Source organism: Choloepus didactylus, chromosome 9 (genome assembly GCF_015220235.1).
Source record: "Choloepus didactylus isolate mChoDid1 chromosome 9, mChoDid1.pri, whole genome shotgun sequence".
In the NCBI taxonomy this organism is placed as follows: domain Eukaryota; kingdom Metazoa; phylum Chordata; class Mammalia; order Pilosa; family Megalonychidae; genus Choloepus; species Choloepus didactylus.
In genome coordinates this window covers 20456529-20469482 of record NC_051315.1, presented here as the reverse complement: position 1 = coordinate 20469482, position 12954 = coordinate 20456529, and the positions used below count along the sequence as shown (strand labels likewise).

The 12954-nt window shown below is 41.2% G+C and overlaps 1 protein-coding gene across 10 annotated transcripts in view; it reads left to right on the top strand.

The window, feature by feature from the left end:
- NCKAP5 (NCK associated protein 5) overlaps nt 1–12954 on the top strand; it is a 1340286-nt gene that overhangs the window by 1325864 nt on the left and 1468 nt on the right. The window lies entirely within an intron of this gene.

The following is a 12954-nucleotide window of genomic DNA, read 5'->3' as shown; positions in this document are numbered from 1 at the left end:
GAGATTTCATAAACAAATTCCCGATTTCCATTGCTCTTGAAAAATCAGAAGTTCTGGTAACACCGAGTCCACATTCTCTCAAGGCAAAAATCAGGTGGCGTCCAGGCAGTGTGAGAAGCGATTGACAGCGGGAACTTGGCAGCTGGACTCCCTGGCTTTGAATCCTGGCTCTGCCTGGTTCCCCACAGCTGCTGGACCTTGGACAAGATACTTACCTCTCTCTGCCTCCGTTTCCACATGCATTAAATGAGGTTACTGATGGTACCTGCCTGAATCAAGTTCTTCTGTACAGCGTGCAGAGCAATGGCAAGTGCCGTTGCTGGCATGCAGCAAGTGCCACATAAATGTTTGTGAGGTGAGCACAGATGGCCCTGTAAGCAGGGTGTGTGCACTTCAGTTTGCCATGGTTCCCCCACACACACCCCTCACACAAACCACACATTTGAATTTATGCTGCGACCCTTACCAGGGCCCACCTGCCACCCTGTCAACAATAAATCCTCTCCCCTGGTCCAGAATCAGGCTCTCCATCAGCAGTCTGTGGGGTTTCAACAAAGACCAGAAGGAGCTCACGGGGGGTATATGAGAAGGACCTGCTTCTACTCCTGAAGTTGAGATCTATGCCTTCAGCTGTCCTCAGAGACTTAATTAAGCACAAGAGCCAGAGAAGGCTGGACAGGAAGACTTCTGCCCTGAGAAGCAGGACCCGTCTCCCTTGCAACCCCAAAGGGCCAGTCTTGCGGAAGTTGCTATTGCAGCCACCGCTCTCTACCTACTTCGCAAAACCTTGTGTCCATGGGGAGAGGCCCAGAGGAAAGGCTCCTTTCACCCCCTGGGTATTTGCAGTCTTAGGAGGGAAGGGTTTCAGGAGCAGGTATTCGTTACCACTAATCTCAGCTTCTGGGCACAGTAACTCAGACCCACGTTTTTGTTGAATGTGGGGAGGTGGCATTAACCAGAGCTTCCCGTCCTTTATCAGTTAACTCAGGAGTCAAGAGGTTTAAAACGTGCTCTGCCTGCTACCAGAGGGACGTTTGTTTCCATTGTTACTGGGTGAAGGGCTTCCGCGTCTCTCCCAAGGTCCCTCCAAGGACCCAGCCCCGGGGGTCCTGTTGAATGGGGGCCACTGGTCACCCACAAGCACGCACCTCACTTGGAACGGGCTGCCGCCTGCCCGTCCCGGGGTGAACACATCGACGCTTCCACAAATATCTTGCCCTTTGTGCACTTTTTTCCTTGAGGCAGGAGAAAGAGACCTTCCCATTATTTATCTTGAGTGTTTGATAGGCCTCCTTCGAGAAGGTCATTGTCTGCTACAGCAAAATAATCATGGGATTTCTGGACAAGCTGGCAAGAGAAAAATGATTCATTATTTCAAGAATTATTCTGCCTTCAACCCCCAAAATGGATGGAGGCTTCTAACAATATGTAAGAGAGAGCAAGGCTTAGCTTATTATATGAAAGGTTACACTGTAAAGGGAAAAGAAGTTCAAACATTATATTTCTGGCTCCACTGGAATATAACAGGTCAAAGTGGGCCGTCTGTCATCCCCGTGGTCTCCTGGATATTATTGTGCTACTTCCCTCACAACAGAGGCCTGCCTGCCCCCCTTCTCTTCTCATCCCTTTGGGCTAATGAGATTGGAAGGATTCTTTTAGGTTCTATTCAAGCATCACTCCCCAGCTTCTGGTCCCTTTTGGGAAGTGGGAACTGAAGGCATGCTCATCCACGTACAGGCTCAACCTGACCCCACTCTGCTGCTTGCCGTGTCACGCAAAGTCATGCAGCTTCACCGCCATGTATTTTCCTGAAGAGCGAAACTGCTTAACCTCTTTAGATGGTGTTGTGAAATATCCCAAATGGTAGTTATAATACAACCAGGGCATCCGTGCCAGGTACAGAGGAAGCTATTATATTGTATTATTCTTGCAATAAAGTTTCTATGGCACTAGTGCAAGCCAAATACCCAGAATGAGGCAGCCTGGCTGATAAAGGTGCAGAATTTTAAAACAAAACAACAGAGGCTGGGTGATCAATATGACCTTGACGACTCACAAGCCAAATAACTTATGGAAATAATGTAAAGACCCTGTGAACTCTTTTGCCCGACAGGAAGGTTTTAAATAATATCTTAAGAAAATCAAACGCAAACATCCCCTGGACCTTCTCTACAGATTGGATCTGAAATGAAAGACCCTGAGTTACACAATTAAGTATTGATTTTGTTGATCCATATTTAATTCTCCTAGCAATCAAGTTGTGTTTACACAATCGTGCAGGCAGACATACCTCACTCAGAGCAAGGCGCCGTCTCCTTTTACATTAATTTAAAAATTGAATTGTTCTGTGCATGTGAGACAAAAATCAGGTTTGATTGTGGTGGATGGTTACATTAAAGCGGCATTAAGCCAGCCTAGCTGGTTCATGAAGAGGATACCTTCTCTAGTGCAATAGTCAGTTTGCCAAATGAATATGTTTCAGGTGGTAGAAGGAGAATTAAAAGCAACTGTGTGCTGCCTGGTACTAGAATTTTGTACTAAGGAAAGCTAGAATGTAATCTCCCTACATTTTAGTTTCTTGGCATGATACACCCAGGTATATTTTTAGGTTTATCACCCTAATAGGCTTGTTGCTGCATCTAAGCATGTTGTTGGCATGCTGTTTACACTCGCTCTTGGAAGCACCAAAACCTATAACCGAGTTTCTCCCTCTCTAAAAGAGCTAGGCATCTGAATGAGAGCAAACTGCCTGGGACTGGCTCGGACCAGAAGCGGCAACATTTGCTGGCAGAAGGAAGTGTTTAAAGCAAAGGGTAAAGTCATGGGCCTGCTCTTCAATAATATTTCACCCCCAACTACCAGGGGCTTATTGTATTAACTGTTGTTCCTGGATTCCCAGAAAGTGATGGCAGCTGCTGCCTTCCCCAACCCCTGGCCAAGCCCAATTGGTAGCACAGCGGAAGGCCAAGATGGCTTAGAACAAAGCTCCTGATGAGGATGCTGTAGGATGTGGGTCCATGGGTCCCTGCTCTTGACAGAGAGAGGAAACTACTTCTGCCAAAGTAACTAACAGCCAGACATCCATTAATCCAGCAGGCATGCTGGTTGTTGATGCTAGCCTGGAATCCAGGAGACCATGCCATTGCCGATAGGTCTGGGGGCTGGAAAACACCTTTGTCATCTCAATCAGGGTAAATTATGGGATTGTTTTATGTCTCTTCATCATGGAAAAACAAGCATTTAGAAAACTTGGTCATGTCTGTGAACTCCAGTAGGAAATGATATAGGGAAGACAGATCTAATAATGATAACATTCATTGAGTTTCTAGGATATGCAAGACATGGTGTCAGAAAGAAAGCAGAATACAGTCTAGTCCTTGGCCTCAAGAAGCTTGTAATTTAGTTGAGAAGTAGGACATACATAAGAAAAGAGCCTGTACAATATATTGGATATAAGCTCAGTATCAGGTGGACAAGTCTACCATATAGGCCAGGTATTCAAAGAGAGAAAAGTTCCCTGTGGATAAGCTGTCATAGAAACAGTCTTGATAACTGGGAAGGATCAAAGATGACAATGTTATAAAATGTGATTACTATTGAAAATAATTTGGAATTGGAGAAGGAAAAATTTCAGATTTAAATATGTTGAATTTAGGAGATAACTAGGCCCAGAAAAGTTAAGAAGGGAGTATAAATAGTAAATAGTTAATCTGTGAGAAACATCTTCCCGAATGCTGGTACAGACTAAAAATGGAAGATTAAAAGAAGCTTCAGTAAGTTTAGGGAGTTATTTTGAAAACAGGATTGAGGTGAGGGGACACATCCATACCTTTGAATTTGACAGGATGTTGTGTTCTCAATGCTATTACCACACCAAACGGCTGGATAGACTATTCTTGTAACTCAAAATTAGGCAGTTCTCAGGGATTCACCTCCTGATATAGCTGAAGCTTTGTTCTGTTTTGACATCATATTAAAGAATCCTCAATATGTATATTTCAAGTAATCAGTGACTTTGTCGTGTACACCACTGTATGTCTAGTGTCTAAAATAGTACCTAACATATAGTAGGTGCTCAATAAATACCTGTTGAATGAATAAATAAAGTCGTGGAAGCAGCATAATAAAGTAACTATTTATAACCTAATGAATAATATAGAAGGTTTTTCCCTTGCTTTGGCACTCCCAGTCTAGCTCAAAATAAAAATTTAACCCTCTCACGCATACTTTTATGATGCCCACCACTATGATGGTATTGGAAATTTTCTTTTGGAAGGAGAACTTTATATCCTTTATATACACTCACATGAGTCAAGAAAAAAAAGTCTTATTTTTTCTTGTAAGAGCAGCCAAAAATCTAGCACTTAAGGTGAAAACATAGTATATGTTGTTAGTATACAAAGACAGTCCCTTTATGGTATGTTTTTCTGTGACAAAGTTCATGGGCTCTTTATTCTCCAAACACACCGACATCTAAGATAGACATGGCCCAGCTAGCTGGACAGATAGGTACCATATTTAAGGAATGAAATGATGGAAAAAGTAATCAGAGGAAAAAGTCTAATCAACCTTTTAAGTCAAGCGAGTAGCATATATATTTATTTTTATTCATAATGGTGCCTATAAATTAAAGGCAGAAAAGCGTGATGCGCTCACTGCCATCCGCTGGAATTATTGACCTGTCACTGAAATCAACAGGTTTAGAAGTTCCAAATGCATAACCTGCTCAATTCTCATCCCTGAATAAAAATGTTAGTTAATACTGCTGTGCTGGAAGAAGAAAAAGGGAATTTAACAACACAGATAAGCATTTTCCACTTAGGCTTATTATAAAAGCTGATATCAATGAGCTGACTTGTTTTCCCAATTCCAGGTCACCATAAAACTGTGCAGATTTTACTTTTGGCAAAATTGATCAGAATACTCATCAAATCTGACACACTAATAAAGGTAGCCAACATATTTTATATTGGATTTGTTGATCCAGTTACCATCTGGAAAACAAAAAAATACAAGTTTTCAAATGGGCATTTCAAGAGATAATATTAATATCAGAGTTTGTAGAAATCAAAAATGTATGCGTTGTATGACCAGATAACAGTTTATCCCAACTCATAATTACATGCCTTTCTTCTTCCCAAATGCCTTTCTCTGCCATAAGCAAAGTTTGCAGTTTTCTTTGTGTGTCTTTCTTCTCTTCCTACCAAAGTACTTGGCCCCACATCTGCCCCCATTTTCCATATAGGGACACATTTCCCATCTCTTTGATAAAATGATTTCTCTTTCCTTCTTTCTTTTTAATCTAATCTTTAAATGTCATTTATGACCAATCTTTGCAATGCATTCTTTTCCTTTCCGTGAGGTGGATTATTTTCCAGCAACCCTAAGCTTCCTACTGACCTTTCTTCTGCCTATTTTTCTCACAAAGTAAGCTTTCTATTTTTTTTCCTCTGGGTTCAGGGGTTCCAGCAGAGGTCATTGAAAGTCATTGATCATGGTAAAGGACGGCAATGTAGTTAATAATCATCATAAAAGAACAGCTTAGCTGAAAATTACTGTTTCATCTAATAAAACCAGTTTGCCCTGGAGATACTGAAGAATCTCCAGGACCCCAGTCAGGGAACAAAGAGTGCCCTCAAGAGCCGAATCACACCGCCCTACACGGGGTTGAATGGAGAGCGTGGTTCTCTATTACCAATGCCTCACATTAATTTTTCAGAAGGGCAATTGAAGAGTAATGGGTCCAGCTGAGTAATAGAGGGAATTGAGCACCGGGAGAAAGTAATTATCTGAGTTGGAATTTGACCAGGTTAAGAGGGTTAACACCACAACTCTTGAGAACAGCGTGGCGGAGTCTCGAGTGTTCACCAAAGGCCATTCTATCTATTTTTATGTCTCACCCAGAAAGTAGCTGCGCCAAGAATGCAGTAAAGGGTGGCATTAAGGAAGAGATTAACTGATGCCTCTGAGAAAAGAGAAATGACTTTCAGCTGCATCTTTTCCCTCAAGGTTGACCTGCCCCCAGCAAACATCGCTTAACATAGACTTTGAGATGTGAGCACACCTTCAGCCGAGAGACCCTGGATATAAATACTTCCTCTCCATTCCTAAAACACTTGAGCGTAACACATAACTCTTCCCTGAGTCCATCGTCCCAGTGCCCATGATTTGCTCAACAGGAAAGGGACTGGGGTAAATCACACCTTCAGCTTTGACCCAAAGCCCTGGAGTAAGCAGACCGTCTCCTCCATTTGGCCTATCTGCTTCCAAATGGAAGCTCCTCTCATCTTTTCATCTATTGAATCTCATCCCTCCTATTTCTTCACCCCTGGAGAGTCTTCTCTGCCCAGCCCAACGTACTACAGTGTCTGAATTTTCCAGCATCTTCTTCGCCCTGATGCACAAGTGACTGCTTAGTTGAAACCTGCATGTAGCGAGAGGTGATGTGTGGTGGCTGGGGGAGCGGTGGTAGGTGGTAACTCTTCTTCCCAGTTGCGGTATTTCTCTCAGTGGGAGGGAGCTCCTTAGGATAACGCTCCCTGGCCTTTCTTGGCCCCTCTCATTCACTTCTTCATGGGGAAAGAGCAGTAAATTAGTTAATTAGTTACATTTGTTTGGGAGGAGAACTGGGAACGTTTCAACCTCTTGCTCTTAGCACGTTCTCCGTGGTGTCGGTCTGCCTGTCAGAATCACACCTTCTGTTCTGCTCCTCCATGACGGAGGTTCTGTGAGGAGAGCCTTGTCCTCCCAGTCCAGGGATGCCAGAGGCTGGGTGGTAAGGTGGCACCTCCCTATTTCTGAGGACCAGTGTTAAGAACACCACTTCTTGGCAGATAGAAATGTCATTCTCCAGTATAAGCTTTCTCAATAATAGAGCTGATATACTGGCCTCTGTGATGGTTTGAAGCTGTTATGGACCCCAGAAAAAAAACATGTTCTAAAACCTAATCCATTCCTGTGGGCATAAACTCATTGTAAGTAGGACCTTTTGATGAGGTTACATGTGTGCCCAAACTGGGTCTGAATCCTATTACTGGGGTCCTTTATAAGAGAATGAAATTCAGACGGAGAGAGAAGATGCCACAGGAAACAAGAAGCTGAACATCAACGGAGCCTAGAAAAGAAGGGAAAGATCAGAAGATGCCATCATGTGCCTTGCCATGTGACAAGTTAAGGACCAAGGGTCACCAGCAGCCAGCGCTGAATGCCACCGTCTTTGGGAAGAAAGCACTGCCTTCATGGTGCCTGTATTTGGACTTTCTCCCAGACTCAAACCATGAGCAAATAAATTCTCACTATTTAACCCAACCCATATCATGGTATTTGCTTAAGCAGCCTAGGAAACTAAAACAGCATCTGCCTTTTTCTTTGATCTTATTTTTCTTAATCTGAATTAAGGTAGAGAATATGGATGTTAGGGTTATTTATTGTTCCACCTCAAATTCTAATAATAGATGCACAGAAGATACCCAATTAAGAATTTTGGAGTCACAGAGCTTCACAGAGCTGAAAGAGTCTAAAAACTTTAATGTAAAGAAACTAAGGTTCAGAGCTATTTAGCACAATGCCAGGAATTGAATGCAGGTGTCCAAATATCTGGTCTAGTGCATAGCGATTAAGATCCCAAAATTTTTAGTTAGTCTGCTTCCCCTCCAATCTGGATTCCCTACCTTATTCGCCACGTGCACGTACACAAATATTTAGACCTATCTACCTTGTGCTTTCCCATTGGTATAATGGGACGATAATAGGGCTGTAAGGATTAAATGATACCATTCATGCAAAACACTCAACCCAGGACCTGGCACATAGTATAATACTTCATAAATGTAGCTATTATTGTCCTACCATGTGTGTTCTCGAACTGATTGGCAAATCTCCACAGCAATAGAGAAATAAGAAATGGTGTTGATAAAGTTACTCTTTAATGTACTAAGAGCGCCAGCCTCCATTGCAGTTGTTAGTGTCCAGCTGAGGAATGATGCTGCATTTGAATTGCACAAGTAGAGTTCAATCTCTTCCTGACATTTTACAGTACATGTATTAGCCAATATTGTCAAGATGTAATCAAGGGATACAAACTGATTTGAAATCATGAAAGAGTAGCCTTCTTCATAGAACAGTAATTGATTGTGCTATTTTGTGAATTTCCTTTTTTTTTATCCCCTACTACAGACAGCAGTCTCTGTACATGAATAACATGTGGCTATCATCAGGTATATATTTTTTGTGGCTAGTCACCTGAGTTTTCCTGTATCTCCTTATACGTTTTCCCCATCATCCTTAAGGCAAGGGCCCATATCTTCTTCTATTTTTGCTTCCTAGTATTAAGGATAGTGCTCTAGGAAGAATCTCTACTTCATGATTATTAGTGACTTAAAAAAAAAAAAAAAAAAGGCAAGCATTTCTTTGTTGAAAATCAGGAAGCCAAGTTTCCAGGTCTAATTTCACCGTTAATACCTATTTGAATTTGGGTGAACCACTTAATCTCTCCATGAATGTACCATGTGAAGCACAGCAGGCTCCAGCCTCCCTCACAAGGTTAAGAGTGAACTGAGATAACAGATGGGAACGCTCTTTGGAAATTAAAAGCCATTTATAGCTCAGGTATCGCTTGGAGCAGACAGGTCTCTATCTCTGTGTTTCTGTCTTTACAGTAATTCTGTTTGCTACTGAATTTAAAAGGGCCAGGGAGAGACAAATTGGGCAACTGCAGGTGCTGAACTAGACTACAGAGTGGTCTATGGACAAACTGGGGCATATTAAATGGAAATTTCCCTGGAATGCCCTCCCTCTTTCTTACTGTATATCTTAATCCTGTTTGCTTCAAAGTTCTCATTTTGAGAAACCCTCCTCTATGAACTCACTCTGAGAATCAAGACCACATGGATTTCTTGCATAAAGCTCACATAGTAGATTGGTTTGACTGATTGATTGACTAAATGCAAGGAATTAAATTAGGTAAGGTGTAATTCTCAAGAGATTTCTGAAAAATTTGTCACTATCCACTTCTTGCTTGAATTATCACTAATAATGCCGTGGTTACATTAAAGACAGAGAATATGCAAAACTATTTATTTTCAACTTGAAAACATACTCTTGCCTTCCCTGTTTAGCCCTACATTTGTTCCCAAGTGCAATAAAAAGCCCCACCAAAAAGTGAACTGTACAACTGTTGCCACCTATGGGTGACAAATGTATTATATCAACTGTATCATAATTCAGTTGAAGCACAACACACAGTGGAAATGGAGATGTTTTATGGAACCTACACATTCTCATCCAACACTAATCTTTACTGGATTTATTATCATTACTATTATTTTATAATACTTATTTCAGATGTCCTCCTTAGAGATAATACTAATATTTGTAGAGTACTTTTCCAGAATAGAGGTTGAGAGCTTGTGCTCTGCAGGCAGATAGCCTGCATCCAGAACCCAGCTCTACATCATACGACTACAAATGGAGCTACTAAGGGTATCTTTCCTATAGAAATGGCGTGAGGATCAATGCAAAGTGCTTAAGCAGAGAACAGGCATTCAATTGAATGTTAACTGTTATTACCATGATTAGTTTGCAAAGCACCTCCACCTACATTTGCCACAAACAACTTGGGACTGTTTTGTTACAATTTGCCTTACATATCGTTAGCACATTACTTTTTGACCTCAATCCCTCCTTCTATTTTAAATGTAAATATTATGTGACTTCAAAAGTTTAGAAGTACCTGAAATCTGACATTACAGTGTTGAGGCTGGTTGCTTCAGTAAGCTCCAACATGGAAGCAGGGAAGTCACCTACTTTTATTCTTAGCTAACAGGACCACTGGAGAAGTTGGAGCCAACATTTGAGGCTCTTAGGATGCTAGAGGAAGTTTTATACATCACCAAGTACCCACCAAGTATCTACTGATGATTTAGCATTGGGCTATGCCTTTGGGGGGAAAGCTGGTGGGGGGTGATGGGTGACATGAAAAAGAAGTGTAGAACATGATTCCTAGCTCAGAAACTCAGTGCAAAGATTGTGATTTGACCTACAGAGTGGTGTGTGTTTGTTTGGGGCTGTTTTGTTTCAATGTGAGCCAATAATTAAAAATCAGGGGATTTTAAATATAAGCAAATATTGATCCAGATTTATGGCCTCACCTTAAAAATCAAAAGATCTGAACCCAAGATTCTAATCAACAGCAATAAGCTGGAGCTAAGTCACTGCTGCTCCCTTCAGACAAAGCTCATGTTTCAAGCTCACCACAGTCCTCACCACTCCCTATTGTCCCCAGCCCCGAGGCTGAATGCCAGTTGGCTCTTTTGGTCACACTTGCACCAATGTTTTCCTTATAGTCAACAAGTATTTTTGCACTCACTGCCTGGTCAAAACTGTGACAAAAAAAAGACTGAAAAAGCCATGTGATTGTTCTTACACTGGGCCTTTCCTTCATGTCCACCATCACCTTGGACACAGTAGGCCCTCATTATAATTAATCGAAGAAACAAATCGCCAAGCATGAAACATTTAGAAAACATGATATGCTACTTGTGTCCCACAGATGGGGTGTTTTAATGGTAATTAACTCTTCCCTCATTTACGACTTAACACACTGAATTACACTTTTCACCTGTGTCTTCCCTCTAAGACTGTAAGTTCTAGACCAGTGATCCTCAAATTTCATATGTAACAGAATCACCTGGCAAGCTTGTTAAAACACAGATTGCTGGGACCCAGAGTTTCTGATGTAGCAGGTATTGGTGGGGTCCAAAATTTGCATTCTAAGAAGCTTCCCCATGATTCTGATGCTTATGATGCTTGCCTGGGGACCACACTTTGAGAACTACTGTTCTAGAGTAAGGATCCTGTCTTGTTGTTATCTACCATATATTGAGTGCCTACTACTATGTGTCAGGGACCTGAGATGCTTTCTTTCTAATACTTGACTCAATCCTGAAAGAAAGATGTGTGTCATCACCTTTTTACATATGGAAAAGGTCAATGGACTCAACACCAGTGCAGGGGCTAAGCTGAGCTGCACGCTCAGATCTGCCTCCAACACCTGGAGAGCACATGATTTTATTCATTTATACGTCCTCAGCAGCGAATCCCTCCACTTGCCCCATGTCAACTTCTTTAACAAGTGTTTGTTGAATGAATTTGAGACCAATGCAGATCAGAAAGAGGCAAGAGAAATGTATGTGGTTCTGAATTGAAGAAAAGGGGAGAGAACATTCAGTGGAGGAGAAAATTGCATTGGATACCCTTTATTGACCTACATTTATTATAATCAAAGCATTTCCTACTCTCTTTGTGTATTTTTAATATTGTGCTCTGTAATTCTTTAAAGAACACTGGCACAGCATAAAAAGGGGGCTCTTGTGTGGCATCATTCCTAGTTATGGAGCCACTTTTCTGTAATCAGTTAGTAATCCAGTCCTCGGCCTGCCTCTGGTTTCAAGACAGCCATTAGAAATTGAAAATTAGTTCAGTGAGTAATGCTCCCATACGTTCATAGTCTAATGAAATAAGCATCAGCCCAAGGATGACTTACAAATAGTCCCACAGACCACGCCATTTCCCATAGCAGACAGAGAAACCCTGCCTGAGCCTACTCTTGGGAGACTGAAACCATCACTTCCGTATCTCTTTATTTTCTATTTCTATTAAAAATGTAGTATGTGAGAATCCAGAGGCTTTGGCTATGACTGTTTTTCCCTTGATCAAAACACAATTTCCTCATTTCACCTTTGTGCAGCCATAGTAACGATGTGGGGGAGAGAGGGTTTCGTATGATAGAGGCTTGGACAGTAGTAGAGATGATTTGGCAGGTTATTTACACAGAATATTTGGGTAGCAAAATGGGGGAAAAAAAAAAAACACATAAAGGACACTTGTCCTTTATTACATAAGAGCATGGTTTACTGGAAAGAACAAAGGCAAGGAAGGCAGCCAGAGGAGGATTCAAGTCCTATTCTCTGCCATGTGCTGGGCAACCTTGGGCAAGTAACCATCTCTCTGAACTTTGCTTTCCTCATTTTTAAGATGGGAATGTGTAACTTGCAAGTCTGTGAAAAGGGTTAAGATAAAATATGCTGTGTCTTTTACATATGAACACTTAATGAAGGGCAGCTGTTATTACCATCTCTAAGTCCCTGTCTGTGCTTACTTCTTCCTTGTGTTAGGATGGGAGTTTTACCTGTAGGAAGAAAAGAAAATGAAAAATGTCTTAGTGGCTTTAACACCTCCATGATTCTCATTGTTTTGTACATCTGTCTCCCTCTCTTCTCATCAGAGACCAGATCTTAGGACCCGTTTGAACAACTGCACACATTTGTGCTTAGAGGATTTACCTAAAATAATTGTTGGATATGGCTGCAATGTTTTATGCAGTCATAAAGGGGACCGATAACATCTTGTAAATACCCGTTTAAATCGGTATTACTAGAACCTCCTGGAGGGGAGGTGGTTACTAAAGTGTAAACCCCTTATACAATTTTTAAGTCCTTGGGCCTTCTGGAACATACATCCACAGATCTAGAGCTCTTACAGACATCTTAAATCATGTAAAGGGACAAAATGCAAATATTACAGTGCTTCTGACAACTTTAACATGTACTTTAATTTTATGGCATGTTAAGGGGTTTTATGCTTTTTTTCCGTATAACCCTAACTTTAGGCTGAAATTCAATCCCTATCCATATTTAGAAATAGCACAACTAATACTTAGTAAGTGAAGAGAGGAGTTTGAAACTTTGATTAAGAAAAATAAGGCTCTTTACCTGAACAGATTTCAAATGGATCCATTTAAAATGAAATTAAGTGGCACTTAACTGATTTGCAAATTGGAACCTATTTATCTCAGTAAAATGATTAAAATCTTGATTTATGCCTAAAATTGGCTTTATTATTACATTTAATTATACTAGAAGATAGTTAAAGACTTGTAGGTTCTCTCTATCCCTT